The sequence below is a fragment of the Helianthus annuus genome, chromosome 7 (genome assembly GCF_002127325.2).
Source record: "Helianthus annuus cultivar XRQ/B chromosome 7, HanXRQr2.0-SUNRISE, whole genome shotgun sequence".
Taxonomy (NCBI): Eukaryota; Viridiplantae; Streptophyta; class Magnoliopsida; order Asterales; family Asteraceae; genus Helianthus; species Helianthus annuus.
Genome location: NC_035439.2, coordinates 139,741,921 through 139,756,572, shown reverse-complemented (window position 1 = coordinate 139,756,572; position 14,652 = coordinate 139,741,921). Strand labels below are relative to the sequence as shown.

The 14,652-nt window shown below is 33.6% G+C and overlaps 1 long non-coding RNA gene across 1 annotated transcript; it reads right to left on the bottom strand.

Moving 5' to 3' along the window:
* Positions 1-11,453: 11,453 nt before the first annotated feature.
* Positions 11,454-14,636, bottom strand: LOC110868810. Its single transcript, XR_002552771.2, has 3 exons — positions 14,235-14,636; positions 12,413-12,455; positions 11,454-11,705 (listed from the first exon to the last, which is right to left on the bottom strand). It is a non-coding gene; the product is annotated as an uncharacterized LOC110868810 (long non-coding RNA).
* Positions 14,637-14,652: the final 16 nt, after the last annotated feature.

The window sequence follows — 14,652 nt, the reverse complement described above, 5'->3', positions numbered from 1 at the left end:
ATGCAAGCATCAATGTTGCCCCGTTCGAAGCACTTTATGGACGAAAGTGTCAAACTCCAGTATGCTGGGTAGAAATCGGAGAAAGTCAACTATCAGGTCCCGAGATTGTGCAGGAAACCACCGACAAGATAACTCAAATCAAAGAAAGACTAAAAACGGCTCGAGATCGCCAGAAGAGTTTTGTAGACAATCGACGTAAGCCGTTAGAATTTCAAGTTAGAGACAAGGTACTATTGAAAGTTTCTCCTTGGAAAGGGGTAGTTCGATTCGGTAAGAAAGGAAAGCTGAGTCCAAGGTACATAGGACCATTTACAGTTACCCAACGAATAGGACCAGTTGCCTATCAAGTACAACTACCAGACGAGCTAGCCGGGGTACATGATCTATTCCATGTATCTAATCTTAAGAAGTGCTTATCTGATGAATCACTGGTAGTACCTCTTCAAGATATAGAGGTAAATGAAAAGTTGAAATATGTTGAGAAACCTCTCCAAATAGAAGACAGAAAGGTCAAGCACCTCAAACACAAGAGATTGGTGTTGGTCAAAGTAAAGTGGGATTCGAAAAGAGCACCGAAGTATACATGGAAACTAGAATTGGAAATGAAGCGAAAGTACCCTTGTTCCTGTAAATCTCGAGGACGAGATTTTAAACAAGGTGGGGAGGATGTAACAACCCTTGCTAAAATTGTTATTTCTTATTCTATTAATGCACATTAGGAAACCCTAATTGAGACCCCCAAGTGGTATGGCGCAACCTGTAAATTTTAAAACAGGAGAAACTAGGAACAGGGCCCCCTAAAACTCAAGGGGGGATCCCCTAATTGATAATTATCCACTCAAAACGACTTTAAAACACATAAATGCGAGATGTGTCGACTCACCAGGGCTAAGCAGGATACAAGGCTACCCTAGCCTATTTTGGTCGGCCCCGCGACATGCGCCAGGATAGGCGGAGCCGGGCGCGACATGCGGGAGGGTGCAAAATTGGCTATAAAGCCAGGGGCTTGGGACTTGAACTGTTTGAGTGTTCCGACGTAAAAATTCACTATATACGTTTAGTTATGTGCTATTTCTTTCAAAAACAATCAAAATCCCGAACCTCTGTTACGACAACAGGGTAATAACTCGATAACTGCTACGATACAATGTTCGATCGATTAAAACCGATCCGATGGATGTTTAAGTGCTGCCTGAATTCGGGCTATACTTTGTCATTCGTCGTGAGGGTTTCGATCTCGTGAAATTATCGTAAATGTTGAATTAAGTTACTGACCTAGTTTCGTTTGCATTTTTATTTAACTAGGTTACCGGCTTAATCAGTAGGCAGACTCTGTCAATTTAAACTTGCAATGTGAGTCATTTTGTTTTTATCAAACTGCTTTGTAAAACCCTAAATATTTTCCATTTATAATTACAGGGATTAAGTCTTTGCAAATCTTTAACTACTGGCAGTAAGTGGGGTATTGTGCACATTACTGCTGTATTATCACTCTTAGGTGGGCAAGCCTAATTAGTGATACACGTCACTGTTGGGTGACAGGACCCAATAGTGATATGACCACAGTCATAGATCCGGTCGAGTGACAACTGGACCAGATAATTATAAGATAGGGGCAATTGTAATCGCTCTTAATACTGTAAATTATAACAATGTGTTTTTTGTACAAATTGAATGCACTCGCCAGTATTTCCCGTTGATCAAATCTTTTTAAAACATGTTGCAGGTGATTTACTGTGAACAAGGAAAAGTGTCGCGTAGCACTCCAGCTTGAATGAAGTGGCTCAGTAAATAAATAAACATGTTTCTATAATCAGGGGATTTCCCAGTGAAATTCCTTTATTGTAAATTACGGGGTTTGTCCCGAAACTTATAATAAAATAATTGGGTATTTTCAGTTTAAACGATCCCGTGCCGCGCATTGTGTAACGCTCCGCATTTTCGAACCTTTCTTATTTTAGCAAGTCGTGTTGTACCTTCCATATTTAGACACTTGAACTCTCTTTGTAATCTACTTTCGTTTCATTTGTAATCCGAGACTATTGATCATAATGAAAACGAAGGTATTTTATTCATGTTTGTGTTACACTTATGTGCGATTTTCACGTTTGAACGATATATTATCATAGACTCTCGATTCGTTATTACGCTCAATGCTCGTTAAACTAGTTGAAACTCGTAAAATAGTGAAACTCGAAAGCTTTGTGAAACGAATAAACGTTTAAAGATTTTATTTCGTTATAAATATGGATATTATTCAAATTATTTAAACTAATTATATTAATTAAATTAATTAAATTTTTTTTATTTTTATTTTTTTTATTAATAACTAGTTAATCTCGTTAGATATTAAGGTTAGTAAACTAACTTAGTTAGTTTAAACTAAAATGTTAATTTTCTTTTAATATAACTTGGTTATTTAATAGTTCAGGGGTGAGTTATGCAATTTTTGAAAGTGTAAAAGTTGCAGGGACCATTGGGCAATATGCTGAAAGTATAAGGTTAGGTTTAAATAAAAAAAAGAAATAAAAAGATGCAAACCGCAGGTCTCGAACACGGGTCAACATCTTCACACACACGCGCCTGACCAACTGAGCTGCTGGCTCTTTTGTGAACAAACCCAACACTTAAAACATATATTCACTCCTTTAAAATGGCTGATCAGCGCGACCAGCCTCATTTCTGCTCGTTTAAGCGCGAATTTTGTGTTTTTTTTTAGTTTTAAACATGTTTTAACATTAAATACTCAACTACAACCTAACCCAAACCTTCTCCTATAAATACCACACTAATCCAAGTCCTAAACACTTTACAAACTCATCTAAATCTCTCTCAAATCATCCAAAAACGTAGCTGCAAATTGGTGTTCGAGCAGATTCATCCTACTTCACAAAAGTGAGCATATCTCACTCGTTTCTTGTCCGTTTTTGCTCATTCTTTTTCCTACTTGCTTGGTTAATCATGTAGTTTGATTCCTTGACTTCTCCTTGGAGAAATCAGACCTGGAATTGCTCCGAAATTGACCAAAAACTTTCTGTTTTGTTTCAAACTTATGCAAACTTCATCCAACTTGTGTGAAACACATCTCAAACCAATGTCCTAATGCTTACAACCTCTCTTATGGTTGGTTAGGCTTAAAAACATGGTTGAGACATCTAAATCAGAGGTTAAAACCTCATAAACTTTCTGTTTTTAATTAGGGTTTTACCCACAAGTAATGTTCAAGTGTGAAACTTGTTGAATGTGAGATGGTTGGATTAGCTTGGGCTATCCTTCATAAGAATCCACTCATTACTTGATGTTTTGCTATAGATTAGTTGTTGTTAATACCTTGATACTTGTACGTTCATGACCCTCCTTGTTGTTTATAACAACAAGTGTAGTGGTGAACAATAGAGGTGCCTAAATGGAAGCTTGTTCTTCCTACCTCATGTATGTATTCTATGACACAAAGAGGTACCTAAATGGAGACATTAATCTCCTACCTCATGCTTGAATCATAAGACTTGTAAACTATATAATATCTAAGTTATTCTATATGTATACATCTAAGTAACCAAGACTTGATGATGACTTAATAGTTACTTGTTAAGTGGACGTTACATCATCTATGACCATGCCCTTGTTACGACTCTAATGGATCTTAGAATCCATGAAATTATACCAACTCTTTTGAGTTTCAATAGTGTCAAGAACAAGAGTTATGTGTACAAGATGATTATTTTCACCTATGTTACTTTCTATATATTTTAAAAACTCCGAATCTATAATCTTCCGTTACACACCAAACTCACACACCTACGTTTCCTTGTGTAGAAGGACAAGGTGCTCCGAACTAATTCATCTACAAACTTGCTCTCGGAACTTCAAGTCACCACTTGTAAACCGTGAGTATACTCGAACCCATTTTTACTTTTAACACTTTGGGTGCAACATGTATTCTATATTAAACGCACATGACACTTGAAACTTATTTGAAACTTACTCTATCCATTTAAACATGAAACATGAAACTTGTGAATTTTGAGACTATTTTGTGCTATGTGAACGTTTAATTCTTGTGTGTAGTTCCGCCTTAACAATAGTAGCGCTATAGGAGTAATGCACCTCCCCGTTAGTCTTTGGGGTATTGTTAGGAGGAGACATATCAACCTCCCGTGAAACTTTGGGTTAGGTACTTAAACGCATTGGGAAACTTGGGCTATCACTTGGACTACGTAAACTAGCACGTTGAAACTATTTTATTATGTTCATGTTGGATATGAGTTTTATTCTATTATGCTATGTAAACAAACTTGTATACTCGCTCTTTGCTTTTGCATTGAAACTCTATTTTAATACATGTTGCAGGTTGATTATTGAAGTATGGACGATTCATGAAACAAGTTTAGGGTGGACTAGATACACGCCTAGAATATTCTATCTTTTGTTTGTTATGTTACTTGTTGAAACAATGTTGTTATTTCCTTTTGAATCATGTATGACTTTTAGTTTTGAAATGAAATTTGAATTTAAATTAATTATTGTCACATAGTGTTATGACGTTTTGAGCAATCTACACACTTCGTCACATCCCGATGTTTCCGCCATCGGTTGGGGTGTGACACATTGCGGCGGCAACGTCACATTTGTGACTTTGTTACAGACGTTTTTTACTTTGTTAACGTATAGGGCCCACGCGTGATGTGACACGTTAGTAACATTAACGTGGTTAGGCATTGACAAAAATAGTATAATATCTCGCACATTGCGCTGTAAAGAGGTAAAAGTAATTTAAACAAAGGAATTGAAGTATTAGTGAAGATGAGGTGTGAAGTTATTTCGTATGGGAGGTCAAAGTTGCTAAATACCAAAAATTAGTGGTTAGTGTGTCGTTTACTAAAGGATTTGGGTTGAATACGTATATCATTTACGTTGAAACGTTAAATTATATCGATAGGTACACAAAAATAACCACGTGAGAAAATATTTTTTTTTGGTATTTTAATCTAAAAATGAAAATACATGTGGTAAATTTGAAAAGTTAAAACATAAGGGTTGAAAATGACAATTTATAAAGTTGTTAGAAGGTTTCCAAAAGTATAAAGGCTGGTTTTGTAAATTTAAAAAGTTCGTTTTTTTGTCTTATTGTCCCTGTCACTGACTTGTAATTTAAGGGTTTACATTTTTAAGCTAAAAATAAAAAATACATAAGGTAAACTTGAAAAGTTAAAACTTAAGGGTTGAAATGACAATTTATAAAGTTGTTTGAAGGTTTTCAAAAGTATAAAGGTTGGTTTTGTAAATTAGAAAGACCTTGATCTTTCATATTATATAAACTAGTTGATTTCCCCCGCGCTTCGCAGCGGGATCTTGATCGGTATCGATTCGGTTTGTTTCGTACTGACACAATACATGCATTCGATATAGCAATCAACATCTGCTATACATTGACCGAAAACCATAAAACGAACACGGTGCCAATACCGATGTTGTTGGGTCTGGCTCAATATGGTACAATACAGTTAATAGTGATACTATCAATTTATTGAAACTAAAAGCAAAAATATAAATACCGGTACGAAATATTGATGTTGTTCATTCATTTTTACGTTCGGTACAGTACCGACACAGTGTCTGCTTTCAATAAGATTTGCCGAAAACCATAAATATGAATACCAACACTTATGTTGTTTAGTCGGTTTTCTTTTCGGTATCGCAGCACGATATCCATCTTCAATAGATGTGTATTTAGATTATTTTAAAAAAATTAACGTATACAAATTATTTAAAAATTATATTAAATGAAGAATAGCTAAAACAAATACTTTAAAAATGTTATTTATTATTCATGATCCCTCTACTTTAATATATAAATATTATTTTCTAAAAAATCAAATGAACAATAAATAAAATATTACTAAAAAAACAAATCTTTAAAAAAATTCATTTACTGTTCATGCTCACTTTCTTTTGATATGTATAATTGTTGCTTCAATTTCATCAGTCATTCCATTGTTCTCATTCGCGGATCTTGGAGCCGGAGAGAAGTCGCCATCCTGTCGGTTCGAACACGGAACCTCCCTCAGGATAATATTTTTGACCTTGTCGTTTTGATTCTCGACAGATGTTTCACAGTAGTTTTCTACTGCCAGCAAATTGAGGTCAAACAAAAATTCTCCATTGTCCCTTACTCTCTTCCTGGGCCTGTCGTTGGAGCTTGGGCTTGAGATCCCAGCTTGAGTTGAAGCTTTATTCCTGGGCCTGATTTTTGATGTTCTTTTATTGGGCCTATTATTATTGTCAGCTGATTTAAAGTAAAGCAAGACCGACAACTCGTCTTCTCCGGTTACGTCCGCCGAAACTACCTCCTCCTCCGATTTTGGCAAAGTCTTAGCGTCCTCAGAATGTTTACAAACCCTACATCCACCGGTGATAACCGGTTATTTGGGTTCAACATGACCGATAACTAGGGGTGTTCAAAACTATCCGTATCCGAAAATCCGATCCGAATTATCCGATATCCGAATTTTCGGATTCGGATTCGGATAGTGATTTTAAAAATTTTTGGATATTTTGGATATCCAAAATATCCGAAAATTTAATTTTTAATTTTTTTCGGATATCCGAATATCCGAATATCGGAAAATATCCGAAAAGTATTCGACATATATCCGAAAATATCCGAAATATCTGAAAAATATCTGAAAACTTTTATTCGAATATCCGAAACTATCCGAAATATCCGGTTCTATATATAAAAATAATAATCAAAAAATAAAAATCGGATATTCAGATATCCGATTCACTATCCAATCGGATATCCGAAATTTCGGATACGGATTCGGATAGTGAAATTTGGTATCCGAAATCTTCGGATATCCAAAATTCGGATATCCGTTTTTGAACACCCCTACCGACAACTCATCCTGGGCCTCCAACCCGCCGATCACTCATCAGTTTTTCCCGTTGGATGGTTCTGATGTAGGCCCCACCACGTCCGTTGGACCGGCCATGACGTCATTTCCGACGTCTCCTCAACCGATCAAGTGGTGTTGCAGCCTTATCTTGAAACACCTTTACATTTGTGTTGTGTTTCAAGAAAAAAAAACACAAATACTCTAGATTCTAGCATGTCAGGTTTTGTTTTTGATTTTGGTGATATATTGTTTTGAAACAACAGATGAGCACATCGCGGAGTTACTTTGCATAAATGTGGTCGATAGGAGGCTCGAATGGGCCGATTCTTAGGGAAAAGGTAAGGTTTTTTTTTTTGGATACAATGTTCGGAAAATGCTATAAACTAGAAATAAGCCCCCCGCGTTGCGGGGCGGGAGTGTAAAAAATATGTTAAGTAGCAACCTAACGATAACCAAAACCTGGAAAAAGATCAGGTGACTCACGTGACGTAAACCGTAGACAAACTTGAATTTATACCGACCAGCGGGGTGGTGTAAAACCGTTAAGCCAACAACGACCAAATAATCACTAATAATCAACCTATTTTTCTTAAGAATGCACTAATAATCCTCTGGTTGTCGTGATTTTTAGAATCCTCCAAAAAATCACTATTGCCTTGTTGTTCATGAATAAGATGACGATTTCTTTGAGATGGGTAGATCTGCCTTTTTTGGAAGTAAACAAAAGGTTAATAGTATCTTCTATGAAATGGATTGCTATTGTAGTAGTGTGAATTTTTGTTCCACCGTTGCAATACCTGCTGAATATTCTAAATTGATGCATCAACAAATTTTGTTCCACCATTGCAATACCTGCTGAATATTCTAAATTGATGCATCAACAAATAAATCAGAATGGTGTACTAAATTATGTATTTGACGTACAATTGTACATGTATCAAATTTAATTAAAATTAACTACTGTCAAACTTTTGATACACACATCAATAGGTAAAGTGTACATGAAAATTCAAATTTAATGCATAATATTGAAGACCTGCATAACATCAAAAACCTGCATAAGACTTTTTTTTTTTAATTTTCTTCACATTTTTTAATAGAAACTTTCATTAAAATACATCAGGCCCTTGACAGCTAAAACCACCAGCAATGAACCAAAACAGAAAAAAAAAACATCCAGCCCCTATTTATATTTTAAACTCATACATATACACATTGGGTCTTGACACCATTTTTTTCCAATCAAGACTAAACACTTTGACCTGAATTTAAACCATAGGAACCCATTAAGTTTTAATCCATCCTATTATTATGTCTTCAGCCTTGACCCCTTTACTCGAAAAAACCAAGTCGTTTCTGTTCGATAACGTTCGTTTATTTATGTTCGTTTAAATTTTAGTAAATACATAAATAGTTATGTTTATACAAATATTAGGTTTTCTAACTACTTATATAAATATAACTAATTAGTAATTGAGTTTATTAGTAATAAAAAATAACATTTTAAAATTTTTCTTAGATGGTAACTAATCACTTAATATTTATATAAAAAACTACTTAATTTTAGTATCTGTAAACCTTAATTTAGATGTGTTTTCGGATATAAAAAACTACTATATTAGACTTTTTTGTTTGTATTCACTATGTTAAATTGTGTTTGTTTATATTTGTTCAATTACGTTCATTTGTGTTTGTTTATGTTTGTTCAATCATGTTAATTTATGTTTGTTTATGTTTATTCAAATATATTCAGTTAATTTTTTTTTGTTTATGTTCATTTGTGTTCGTTTATTTTCATTTTTGTTCGTTTATGTTCGTGAACTGTTCGTTTAGCCTTAAAATGAACAAACATAAACGAACACGAATATGTCCGATTTCTTAATGAACGAACACGAACAAAAAAATATGTTCGATTATATGTTCGTGTTCGGTTAAAGTTAAATGAACGAACACGAACATGCTTATGTTCGTGTTCGTTCGGTTCATTTACAGGCCTACTTGCAAGTAGAAGAGTGAACGAATAGCAAAACATGTTAAAAATATGGGAATATGTCACAGAATAGTAACCAAGTTTCAAAAGTGTTCTAATTAGGTCACTCGTATTGTTTTTGTCTCAATTAGATAACTTAACATTCAAATCGAGTTATGTCTTTTTTTCTATGTGTCAAGAAAAAAATGAAGAATAAGATGTTGGGGTCGGATTGTTTTAATATATGAAATTATATTTATTAAAAATAAAAACACTTTAATTACATTAAAAATTAAAAAAAAACAAGTTACAATTCACGTCATCACTCAAAGTTAGCATCAAATAAAAGGGAAAAAAGAAACAAAAATTCACATCACTATGGTTACTTATGAAATGGATGAAAAAACCCTTAATTTTAATGAAAAATGAATGTTGAGTGACCTGATTGGAACACTTTTAAAACCTGAGTGATCTAATTGGAACACTTTTAAAACTTGGTTACTATTCTACAAAGTTACCCCTAAAAATATTAATAATTGAGTATAGAAAAATATAAGGAATCGAATGTGGGGGTTTTTTTTTTAAATACTTAAATTAACAAGGTAAGATATAGATAAGAACTTGGGTATGCTCTAATAAAAGATAAAAATAAATTAAGTGCTTGTGAATGTTAGCGTGAACATAGTGGGAGCCGGGTCTAGAAACACAACCCCCCACACCTGATTTCAGGTTTTTTTTTCATGAATTTATGTGCCCCTCAGCGATCATCAGGGAGATGGATAAGAGAGTTTAAAAAGAATCTTTACTATATAATAAAAAAAATCAATTTAGAGACACTTGTTATCATATTAGGGCATCCCTTATAGATAATTATTATTTTAGTTTAATCTCTTCTAATTAGTTATAGATAACCCTCCTACTAAATATTATTTAGTTTAATATCTTATGGATAATTATTATTTAGTTTAATCTTCTTCTCATTTATAATATTATTTATTTGAATTAATTATTACTTTTATATTTATCTATTTACTTCAAATTCAAAGGAAGCTGTGGAAACATGAGACGAGGACGATTCACGAGATTGTGTTAACGACTTTATGGTGTATTTAGATTGCCAGAAATGAGATGGTTTTTCAAAGGAAGAACGCTAAAGTGGTGGATGTTATCGCGAAGATTAAAACCAGTTCGTTTTTTCTTTTTTTTTTTGTTAGAAATAAATAGAAGAATTGATACGAATCCCCTCTTATCTATACTATATAATAAAAGAAACCAATAAATGGACACATGTCATTCACTAGAGCCATCTATTTTTTTAGTTTTCTCATCTCTATCTCCTACTTAATTATAATTAATATTAAATAAAAGATAATTATAAAATAAAATTTAATATAAATTTAAACAATTCGTATTGGAGATAATATAGTCTTTTGAAATATTTATTAGATTTCAAAATCTTGAAATTAACAAAATACATACACTAAATATAAATTAATATAATGTAAGGAGTTAAATGTCATTTTAATCCCTGTGGTTTGGACCATTTTGTCAGTTTAGTCCAAAGGTTTTATAATACACAAAGTTTATAAAAATATAACAAGATATAACTTTTTAATGATTTGTATATAAGATTACATGTGTTCAACCCATACAATACATGAGGTTCTTAAAAATGTAACTTTTTTCATTATTTAATATAGAGAAAAGTGCCCGGATAGTCCCTGTGGTTTGTCCATTTTTCACACAGTCGCAGTTTCAGATGCAGCATCAGATAAAGCAGGAGCAGCATCAGCATCAACATAACTATATGTGCATTATTAATTGTTGCTAAGAATGATTGAATTTGGTGGTATTATGTGGTGTGGAGGTGTTATGGTGGTGATGGTGGTATGGTGGTGAAAGGTGGTTGTGGTGAAGAGTGGGGAAGTTGAAGTGGGTGGGGTGAATGGTGGAGCCCACATATATTTTTTAATCTTTTAATGTTTTATTTGTTATTTTTTTAATACTAAGGGCATTATAGTCATTTTAAACCAACTTAACTGAGAAAACTAACCCCCATCAGTGTCAGGGACTATCCAGGAACGAAATTGCAAAAGTTGGGGACTATAGCTGTAATTTTAGAAAGTTGGGGACTAAAGGTGAAAAATAGGTAAACCACAGGGACTATCCGGCACTTTTTTCTTTAATATATAAAATTAAATTTACTCAACCCATACAATACACAGGGTTCTTAAAGATATAATTTTTTTATTATTTAATATATAAAATTAAATTTATTCAACTCATGTAATAAACGAGATTTTTAAAGATATATTATTTTATTATTTGGTATATAAAATTACATTTATTCAACCCGTGTGATAAACGAGATTTTAAAGATATATATTGTTTTATTATTTGGTATATAAAATTACATTTATTCAACCCGTGTAATAAACGAGGCTTTTAAAGATATATTTTTTTTATTATTTGGTATATAAATTAAATTACATTTATTCAACCCGTGTATTACACGGGGTTCTAACCTAGTATTGATATAATTTCTGGTTTTCCTTACGGTCCTTAATTTGAGAACTTGCTTATGGTTTCTTTGGTGAATGAAGTTTATCTTTTAAAAATATATATAGAGATATAGACTCGAACAAAATCTATCCGTAGAAAATTCTAATAATTGAAAGTTAATATTTTACAAAAACTAGAAGGAAGCACCCCCCGCGTTGCAGCGGGGGTGCTAAGTGTTGATGTGGAAGCTGGTATAATGTGCCTCATAGATCCCCATAATGTTCCGCCCATATGCGCAAGAACAGCACGCGTGCAACTGTGTAGTTATGGTAGTCCTAAGTATTGAAAACATAGGATGTAAATATGATAGTTGTATCAATTCATCATGCGTGCAAATTCTGGGAAAACAACTATCAGTGTTCAGATAATATCATGCATAACCAAGTATACATCACGATGAAAAATTACTAAACGAATTCCGATTTTCCATCCGTCTTAAAGCTTCTACAGCCTTTTGTTTATGGCTTTCAACAGAATCATCTTCTTGAAATGACTCAACCTCAGTTTTTAAGTCATTCATAACTCATAAGCAATAGTAAAATAATGTAAGGTTTTTCATAAAAAACGGAGTAAGGTTTTTTTCATAAAAATAGAGTAACGTTTTTTTCATTAAAGGTGGTACCACCTACTATGGTTTTGTGTGTTTTTAGGTACAACCCAAATTGACCCGTCATGAAAAATTTAACTCATCCGACATTTTTCAACTTTTTGCTTAAAAAGAAAAAAAGAAAATTGACCCATTAAGAAATCTATAAACCAAACTGACCTTTCACGTTTTGCATATTAGAACATAATATTTTTTTTAACAACCAAATGACTAATACCATGTAAAAAGCGCCAAGGATCAACACAATTAGACATATATATAAAACTCTAAACCATAGATGCATACCATATAGTTTGAAGCATACAATTGAAGGACTTTACAAATTTAGGTGTAGGAAAACAGAAGATCTTATAAGGATAACCAAAAACACATTACCTTAATATTAGACCGTGCTAGCAACAACAAATATGGGTGTCACCTATATTATACATCACAGGTACAGAACATTAGTTTTCATATAATGGATCAAGCATTAAAGTACACTTTTGACGGCATTTAATTCACTTGACAAATTCCCATTGTGATAAAAAAAGCTATCTGACCCATTAAACCCTTTCTTTTCATTCAAATAAAATATATACAAAGATTTGGTGACTGCCATGAAAAAAAAAACCTTTCTTTTCATTTAAATAGAGCAAACAAACTGCATTTTACAAATTCATAATCTTTTAAACAATAAATCATTTTTTGTATTTTCTTGTCAAAAAAGCATCGACAGATAAAGCTATGGCAAGACTTTTTAATAAAGAAAACGACAGGAGAATACATACAGTGATAGAGGTGATGGTTCACTCTTTAGGTATTATATCATGTGATTAATGAACATGGTGACTATTGACCTCAAACAAAATGCAATTAAGAGGTCACCTACTTTGAATAATTTGGTCAAAACTGAACTCCAATGTAGGAAAAGTAGGTAACTAAGAGAATGAATATTTACTAAAGGTTTCTTGTAGAAAAACCAAGACTTCGTATGCCTAAAGCACACGATGAATATTAGAAGAAAGAAAAACATTCAACCAGTCAATTCAAATTCACCTGGCAAAATGATAATCGGCTCAGAACTAAACCTGGAAACATTATCGGCTTATAATCACCTAAACAAAACAACATTCAAAGCCCTAATCAAACCACTAAATCCAACAATCAAAATGAGTTAACCAACGGGGTGTTTTGTTTCTTGCGGAACAATAAAAAATGATTATACATGTAAGTACAATATCATGAGGACTCTTAAGTGATTTTTGTTTAAAAGTCCTCGACCTGCAATAAGTACTAATTATTTACCAGCAACTAACTTGATGTATCCCACAATCTTAGATTAACCATGCTCCCGCCGACCACCATATTTGTACTAACCTTATCGAGAACAGTTGGCACGTAATCCCGTCAACATAAAAGTAGCAGAACATGTACTAAATATCTCATCGCTAATTATGCAAGAATCAAAACATGAACGATTAAAAACTTACCAAGAAACGTGTCAACCCGAGAAGAAAAAAAACCCTAACATGCTGATTGTACAACAATACCACGACCGCTTAGACTATTTGTTGATTGTCGAGTATGATTCAGCCCCCCGGGGGTCTGGTGGTGGCCTGGTAGGAGCGACGATTTGCTGGCCAGTTGATGTCCCGGTGGTGTGTAGAGATGAAGTTTGGGGGAAAAGGCAAGTGGTAGTGTGTATGATGAACGGAAAGAGAGAGAGAGAGAGATGGGGGTAATCAAATGGATGCCATTAATCAACAAAATAAAATTCTTTCAACAACCTCAACTTCTTAAGAAATTCTTCTTTCATTGAAGTCAAACTCCTTCTTGTACTCAAATTTGCCTAATCAGCCCTTAAAACAAAACTGAGGACGAACAAAACTGAAGACATCAATCTTTTTGATTATGAGCCTATACTCCAAGACTTTTCATAACATTTTGTTGCTGTGATTCATATCAAACTTCTAATACAAATGCACTTATTTTGACTAAAAAGTAAACCTTTTCTCTTCACCCAAAAAAGCTTAATCAGCATCAATAAATCTCGAAATCGCCATCAAAACAAAGAAATCCACATAAATGACTCATTTATAATGCAAAACTCAACAATACTTCAAATAAATTAGCAAAACCCCTAAATCTACCTACCACAAAGATAATGTACAATAATCATGTCATCAGTGATCTATAATACAAATAAAAAAATTACCGTTGGTCGTCGCCATCGTGTGCTCTGTTTGGTTGAAGATGGTGGTCACGATTTTTTATTCTGGAAATTGTACGGAGGTGCTCATAATCTCTGTTTGTTTTGAAAAAATACAAACCCTAATTTTGACCTATTCTGCAACAATCGTCTTCAAGTTCTGTTAGCTGTGATGTTCTAAGAATAGCAAGGATCTCCGATGGGTACGCTGGAGAAGACTACCCAGATGAGGTTAATTGTCGGTGGTGAAGCCATGGGAGGGAAAGAAAGTGAACTTGTATTGGGGATATGAAGAAGACACGTATTTTGAAGAGGCCACACCGCATCAGAGGAAAAATTTACAACTCATAAAGCGGAAAATACAATCCCACATTAGCATAGAATACCTTAGAAGCAAGAGGTACAATTAGCAACTGAACAAAGT